This window comes from Prosopis cineraria, unplaced genomic scaffold, assembly GCF_029017545.1.
Source record: "Prosopis cineraria cultivar Desert tree isolate PC_DT_omini unplaced genomic scaffold, ASM2901754v1 PC15, whole genome shotgun sequence".
In the NCBI taxonomy this organism is placed as follows: Eukaryota; Viridiplantae; Streptophyta; class Magnoliopsida; order Fabales; family Fabaceae; genus Prosopis; species Prosopis cineraria.
Genome location: NW_026555346.1, coordinates 159,293 through 167,239, shown reverse-complemented (window position 1 = coordinate 167,239; position 7,947 = coordinate 159,293). Strand labels below are relative to the sequence as shown.

Below are 7,947 nucleotides of genomic sequence, written 5' to 3'. Positions count from 1 at the left end.
AATTTATATATTCTGTACAAACGTTATAAAATAATATTTTAGTATATTTAGAATGAATCATGAAAAAATATCAAATTGAAACTTATTATTTAGGTGTATTTTTTAAAAAAATTATAAAAAATAAATTTAAAAAAATGAGTTGGCAGGTCGGCCCATTTAACCCACTAACCCTCAAGGGTTTGGTTGGGTTGGGATTTTTTCAACTTATATAAAAATGGGTTAAACCCAACCCAACCCATATTTCTCTTAACTCATATGAATCGGGTTGGCCCATATTCTTACCTCTATTGAGAAGGTTGAGATTATTATTTTATTTTGGTAATAATACTCTTTAGCAGAGGAAATGCCCAGTTTTGACTTTTGCAGCCTTCTGGATAATAAGGATCGAACAATAAACATTTAGGGGTAAGTTGGGCCGTTGAGGAGAGCAAGAAAACAACGCCTCTCAGGTGTTCTCACATGTAGGTGTTCGGAGCATTAGCTCAAATCAATCAGTAAATTGTGCTGATGATATGGATTCAGCTTTGTGGTTGACTTGAAGTATTTATGATTTGTTATGCGTAAATTAGTTCCTAATAAATTATAGGCAAATCTGACCTTTCATTCCTGCTCCTGCCCCGTCATTCTTCTAAAAGTGTTTATGAAATGTTGCTGGTAAAGGATTCTGAGCTGCTAAAATATTGTGAACTAGTGGGGAAGCTTTAGGGATGATACCTGTTGGGTCAAAATTTCTTATGTTGAACATATTTTCCATTGAATAAGCACCTATTATTTGAGATTGTTTTACCTTGCTCTATTTGCCTTTTGTGTGAATGCTATCAAACTTTTTAGTCTGTACTCAAGCAATATTTTAAAACACTAAAATATCTTGATCATTCATTCTGATGTAGTTGACCTGTGAAGCTTCAATTATATTTTCCAGATATGTAGAGCCATGACTTTTGTCTTTCGAGGAGCTAGGGCAGATATTAAAAATGGATTTTCAGGATTTAGACCTGAGAGACGGATACAGGTATGAACTTTGTGTTTCATTTATCATTAAGTGTAGTAGTGGAACTCATACCTTTGGTGACTTTGATGTAACATTTCAATTTAAATTTTAATAGTTAATTTAGATTAATAGAAATTTAAAAAAAAATAATATTTAAAGGTAAATAAATTAGTAGAAAATGATCATTAAATCTAACTTAGGATATAATTCTAAATTAATTTTTTTAAAAAAAATTAATTAAAAAAATATTATTAAATTATTATTATAAAAAAAAAGGTATGCAAAAAAAAAAAAGGAAGAAGAAGAAGAAAATGAATTTGCTTCGTCCGCCGCCTCAACAGTAACAATAATAAAATAATAATAAAAAAAAAGAAGAAGAAGAGAGAAAATAATTAAAAAAGAATGTGGGACCCACTGAATTTTTATAAAAACTCACTGTTCCTTCATTTCTTCATTCCTTCTTTCGTGCGTGAGTTTCGGCAGAGAGAGCATCTGTGAGCCAAATTCACCGGTGCTGGGTTTTAAGGTAAGAGTTTTTAATAGGATATTTAGGGTGTGTTTTTAAGCTTTTCAAGACTAAGTAAGTGTTCTAAAAATTTTTCTTAGTCATCCTTCTTCTTTAGTTTCTGAGTTTGTAGTGGTAGAAAATTTAAGATCTGGAAGAGGGATGAATTTATGTTGAATAAATATGGTTTTTGAGGTTGTCAGTAGTATAATAAATGTTATAGAGTATAAATTTGTTAATGATCTTTGAATTTATGACTTATGGATTAAATTCTAAACTAGATCTGAAAATATATGTTGATTTATTGAGGTTTAGATGATTATTTGGGATGAGAAATGAATTATTATGGTTATAGGATTATGATTCTAAGCTAGAGACTCAATTTTTAATTTTTGAGTATTTTAGGTGCGAATTTATAAATAAAAAGAAAATTTTGATAATAGAAATTAGTTTAGAAGTTGATTTTTAGATTATTAATGTTTATTGATAATTAAAAGAGGAGTTAAAAATTATACTTAATAGTATTAACTATAGATTTGTATTAAGATTGAGATTAGAAATTATATTATATTTTTAATTCTATTATTAGAATTATTTTATTAGTTTCAAAAATTGAAACTAATATTTATAAATAATATGTTATTTGTAGATTGTATTACTGGTGAAGATTGTGGTGAGAGAGAAATTTTAAGGAATAATTTATTGAAAAAGCCACAAGGTAACCATGCTTTTAATTTGTGATTAGTGTTACTTCATGTTAATTGGGTGATTATTGAGCAAATTATGAATTTTGTAATATTGTATAATTGTGCAATATTATTATGAATTTGTTTGATTATTGTGGGAGGTGTTGGGAGACTTGCTATTATTGTTGTAATTATGTGCCACGTGGTACGCCTCTATTGGAGCTCAATAGGTGGCTTGTAAGGGCTCGGGCTAATCTACCTTTGGCCGGGTAATTTAGCACCGAGTGAGGGCTACGGCTCGAGGTTAATGGAGGGATATAAGGATGGTTGTTTGTGTGTATTGTATTATTTCTTATATTTATTGGAATTATATTATTTTTAATTCTCACTTAGTAAGCACACACTTAACTGTTTGTATACACTATCATAAATTGGCTTTGGTTACTGGGACTTTTGAGTCTCATTATGTGGTTAACAATTTTCAGGAGAAGAGCCACGAGTGACACGTGGAGGAGTCCCAGAGGTTTAGTGGTATAGATCCACTGTCTCTTTTGGGTATTTAATTTATGATTTATAATGTGTTATATTGCCAATATTAGGACTTTTTTTTATGTTTATTGTCAATTATATGAATATATAAATGTAATCATGCCTTTCAAACTATTTCTATTTTTGGTACAATTTGGATGACTGTAATTTTAATATTTGGTTTACTTTGGATTGGTTAAAATGGCATGATTATAAGGCCAAATAACTGGCTTGTGTTTACTTGTTGGGAGTATAAGGATGACAAATGTGATTTAGTTTACTTGTTGGGAGTATAAGGATGGACAAATGTGATTTAGCCTAATGGCATGTGGGAGGTAAAAATTTATCTGAAATGTTATAGTGTGTAAGTTGAAGCCAATTAAAAAAAAAAAAAATTTTGGTGTGTTACATTTGACATGTAAATTTGATTTTATTTTTCCTTCAGCAATTATAAATAGCGGCATTGTAATCCCAGTTTACTCACTTTTCTTGTTACAGGTACTAATATTCTTGTTTTTTGGAATAGCAATCATCTTATTTTTCTTCAATGTCTCATTCACATGTTGCTTTTTTTATTTATTGCAGTCCTCTTGCTATTTATGATATTAAACTCTCACCAGATATCACCAAATTTTCTGGTAGGATATTTTTGGTGTGTAAACACGGGATGCCAGTTACTTAATTGAAGCAATGATGTTTTTTACAGTCAAAGTGATACAAGGGTCTTCTTTAATTATTGTCTGTAGCTCTAGCTGGTGCTTGGTGTCTGCATGATGACTGCAATGTTAAGAATGTATGCAACTTGTCATCAGCTTCAAGCACAGGCCCTAGCTCATGGAGCAGCAAGCAGTGGCCCTTTTGGCCACACTGAACTGCATTTGCACATGCCACCATCATAGCACTTTCAACTCGTGGGCGTCTGCAAGGTCTCAAATTTCAGCTTGCACTTCTTGATCGGTAGTTTGATGATTTAGGTTTGTAGTTATATTTTTTGATATGGACTTTGATTTTGATCTTTACTAGAATTTTGAATTAATTTGAATATCATTTTTATGGCAGTTAATTTATGTGTTCATGTTCATATTGCGTGCCATATAATTTTACAAATATATATATTTTTATTTTTCAAATCATGAAACTTTAAGAGCTGTGGATTCAGATAACGTTCCTCCTGCACCTTCGATGACTGAGGAAGAGATCAGTGCTCTTCCTGTCCACAAATACAAGGTTTCTGGTTCCCGAAAGTAAGAAATCACTCACACCAGTTGTTATATTCTTTTGATCTGATTTTGGAAAGTTTCAAACCTATATGATTTCTTTATTTGTCAATAGAATATGAACATTAAGTAATGTGAGCTCTATACATAACAATTGGTACATGTATAATGGAAATTCTTCCTTAAATATCTAAAATACTTTGAACAATGGTTAATTAGTATTACCAACGAAGCATATGAAAGCTAATAATACGATAGGCACATTATTTAGAGAAAAATTTTGACAACCAATTTGTTACTTTGGTCTCTGGAAAGCAATAAATTAACCTTATACTGTAGTGATCTGGAAAGTAGTAATGCCCTTTGTTTGTATCCAACCTGAGGAATTCATGAAGACACATTTCTTGTTTTTGCTCTTGTGAACTCCGTTTCATTATTCTCCATAGGCGGTCATTTCTCAATTGAACTGGTTAATTTTTATTTATTATTTTTTGCCAACTTTGTTGTGAATTCATGTGTACTTAAAGCTTAAAATAAATGTGTCTTCTACTGGATTAAACTTTTGTAAGATCTTTTTAAATTGATTGGTGAATGGGAATTTGCTCGATTTTTATGCGCACTTTTGAAATTTTTCGGTATTGATTATCTGAGAAGAATATGCTTTTCTTAACACTAGTGATTCGTTAATTCAACAGGCCTCATCTTCTACATCTACTAAGGTATCAGCCATATCCATGCTCCTTAATTACCCGGCCTTAAGAACGAGTGAATTTTGCAGAAGCTCATGAGAAATTCAACAAGTCCTATTGAGTTGTATTCTCATTTTGGTATGCCTGTCTTAAATAAGAAAGTTCTTATGTTATTCCTAAAGCTGTCTTATTTTAATGAACTTTTGGCATGCCATGAGAGATGGACATCTACTCATTTTGTGTGTGTGGATTTTATTCTCTCAATCAGTTGGAACTTTTGTATTTTATCTCTATTTTAATTTCTGGATATTGAGCTCAGAACAAGAGGTCATACCAAGCTCCCAAAACGCGCGCGCGCGCGCGTATTTATCCCTACTGTCACCATTTTCTTTGCAAATTTACCACTGGCAGAGGCATAAGTTACTGCTTTCTTTTTCTGGCAGAAGAAACAAGATACCTCAAATGCAGCTGGGAGCATGAAAGCTTCTTCATGATGAGCTGACTTGCAATGTCTATCTGGAGCAAGTAAATGTTGGAGATCTACTCCATAGCTTGCCTTGCTTGCTCCAGGTTCGTAATTTCGTAGCTTTACTTGGAAAATAATTAGTTTCTTATTTCCACTCCTTTTGAATGTTATGTTCTGTAAGTCCACATGATGTGAAACAAGGGGAAGGGGAGAGAGAAAGGAGAATTTGAGAAAACACAAGTTGAGGTAGAGATAGATACAGCAAAATAATCCTGAGTATTATTCAATAGGACAAGTGAATACAAATGAAGAGTCTAGGCCTTACTTATAGAGCCTAAATCCTAATCATAGTGAAACAAAAAAATCCTAAGACAATCTCTATTCAAGTGAAGATAAATCTAATCTTAAACTAAATCCTAAACTTTAAATTAAAGACTATAAAATATAATTCTTAACAAATCCTAATCCAACTAGAATTAGATTCCAGATTTTCATATTTCCAGCACCACACTGCAAACTAACGTGCAAGTCATTTATCCTTTCAATATGGTAAATTAATATCGTGTTACCTTGAACGTCATTGGAAGGAAGAGCATGCTTGCAATTGTAAATCCTAAGAGTCTATCAATTTTTATAGTTGCCACAAATTATGAGTATGACTGACAGCCTGTCAAATGCCATACAGCCAGAGTTTAAACTGGACATGCTGGAGTGATTATTACGAGGTGGACTTGCTAGGTATTCTCCCTTATAAGACGTGTCATTTATGTCATGAATGCATTTGGGTAGCTCTAAGGCCTGTTTGGGATTTTCAAGGACTTAGACGTCTCCATTGGCTGGAGGGGGCAGAGTAGAGAAAAGGAAAAGAAAAGTATGAGATTAAACTGTCAGTGTGGGTCTCACCTCGCCTGCCATGCTCCCTCCCCCCACCAGGAGAAATCTATCTTTGATCTATCATGGACTGCACATGTGTGCAGCTAATGGGCCTGAAGCCAAGAGATGGGGCCGGGTATATGAGAGGAAGCCCAAAGGGAGCAAAGCCCAGAATATTCAGCAAGGAGAGCTTGTCAGGGATAACGGTTGTTCTGATTGTTAGTGGTTGGGGGGAGGGGTGCGTACATGGGTGTGGGAGTAAGTGATAGTCAGGGAGATTGTTCTAAGAGTGGAGAGGTCCTGTCTCTCGAAAACCAGGCTGTGTGAGGTTTAGTTGGGGTGTTCACGTTTCTGTTTGATTAGGGGAGGAGATTTCCAGTGAGTGAGTTGATATTAGTGGTTGTATTCTCTACATTTTCCCTTTGTAATAGAGAATGCCAGCATATTTCTCTCATAATCTCTGCTCAATTCTGTTAGTCCTATCAGCAGCATAGATATTTGATGGCCAATTTTGTCTCATGGGAGCATTATTTTACTAAATAAATACCTAAAACTCTAGTGGCTTTGAAGATATATCATAAAATTTGAGGTTGATATACTTATATTCATTTTTTCCCTCCTCAATTTGATATAATAACAAAACCCTAGTTGATAGTCTTTTTTGCAGTTTCATGCTAATTGCATTGATCCTTGGCTGCAGCAACAGGGAACATCTCCCATCGGTAAATTTGGAGCCGGATCTGAATGGCAAGAAACCAGAGCTAGTGAAGCCAATAGTACATCAGACTTGGTTTAATGAATACCTGCGCATATGTATGCATGTGTAAAGAGCTCTGACTTACGTGCAAAAAATGAGTAGGTCATCACTGGAATTAGCGTAATTACCCTGACATAGGCATCTCAGGAGCCAGTTAACAATCGGATGACAAGTTGTACAACGCTTGGTTCCCATTAAAATTGCTAAGTTTCTCAGGATTTCCCCCTTTTTAATAGAAGTTGAAACTAACAATTGAAAGGAGAGATTACAAAGCGTTTCTATTACAGTTCCTTTGCCTATTATCACCAGACACATCCATGCAGCGAGGTGGGGGGGGGGTGATCAAAGACATATAATTATCAACCATAATATGAGAGTATTTGGCTGAAGCACAAAAAATTTTCCCTTTACTGAAACTCGAAAGAAATTATCCCAGTCTCAAACTGTAGGCATTATATTACAGCTTCTTAAAGGATGTCATGATACGGTGGTCTTCTCTGAAGTCCCTAGTAATCTTGTTAATTGCCTGTGCACGGTCGGTAATTACTTTGACATATCTACAACCCTAGTTCCAGCCAATCCCTGACCCCTTTTAATACCTTCGATTTCAGCTATGGCTGGTGGATAAGGTTCCAACTTGTGACAGAAACCCAAAATCCTCTTAGCCTTGCTATTTCTCAAAACTCCCTCGCATGAGCTTTCCCTAAATGAGGCACTTGTACAGATCCATCAACATTCAGAAAGCAGTCCTCACTTACATATGATCAATTAGAGCTCCATTGATTGCTCGTCCTTAGAGAGAAGGAATTCATCATGTTGGTCTCTAAATTAAACAGACTTGAATGGGCGTTGTCAGAGTGCTCAGGTTCTCCTGTTGGACAAACCTTTTGGCATGTCCATAACAAACATAAGCAAAAAGAATGCGCCTCTGTAAAATTCTTACCAGCTTATTTCCTCAAGTTTCGCACTATCCATTCCCTTCCTTCAAGTCTTTTGAATGTAGATCCCAAAGTTCACCTTTCACTATAGATTTCCATCTTTCTGTAGCATTTTGACAGTCTCAGATCACGCGCATTGAATTTTTCTCTACATTGCATCCTAGCCGACAAAGAATTGAGGCAAGGAGCTCTCTCCTCTTCCCAAGTCAATAAATCCACCCACGTGAATTATCAGCTTTGAGCATGTGTCTCTATGTGTTCTGCTAGTTGCATAGATACAGGTACGAGTATCCGATA

At 34.5% G+C, this 7,947-nt stretch overlaps 1 pseudogene; it reads left to right on the top strand.

Moving 5' to 3' along the window:
• Window positions 1-3,195: 3,195 nt before the first annotated feature.
• Window positions 3,196-6,751, top strand: LOC129294507 (E3 ubiquitin-protein ligase SDIR1-like; annotated as a pseudogene).
• Window positions 6,752-7,947: the final 1,196 nt, after the last annotated feature.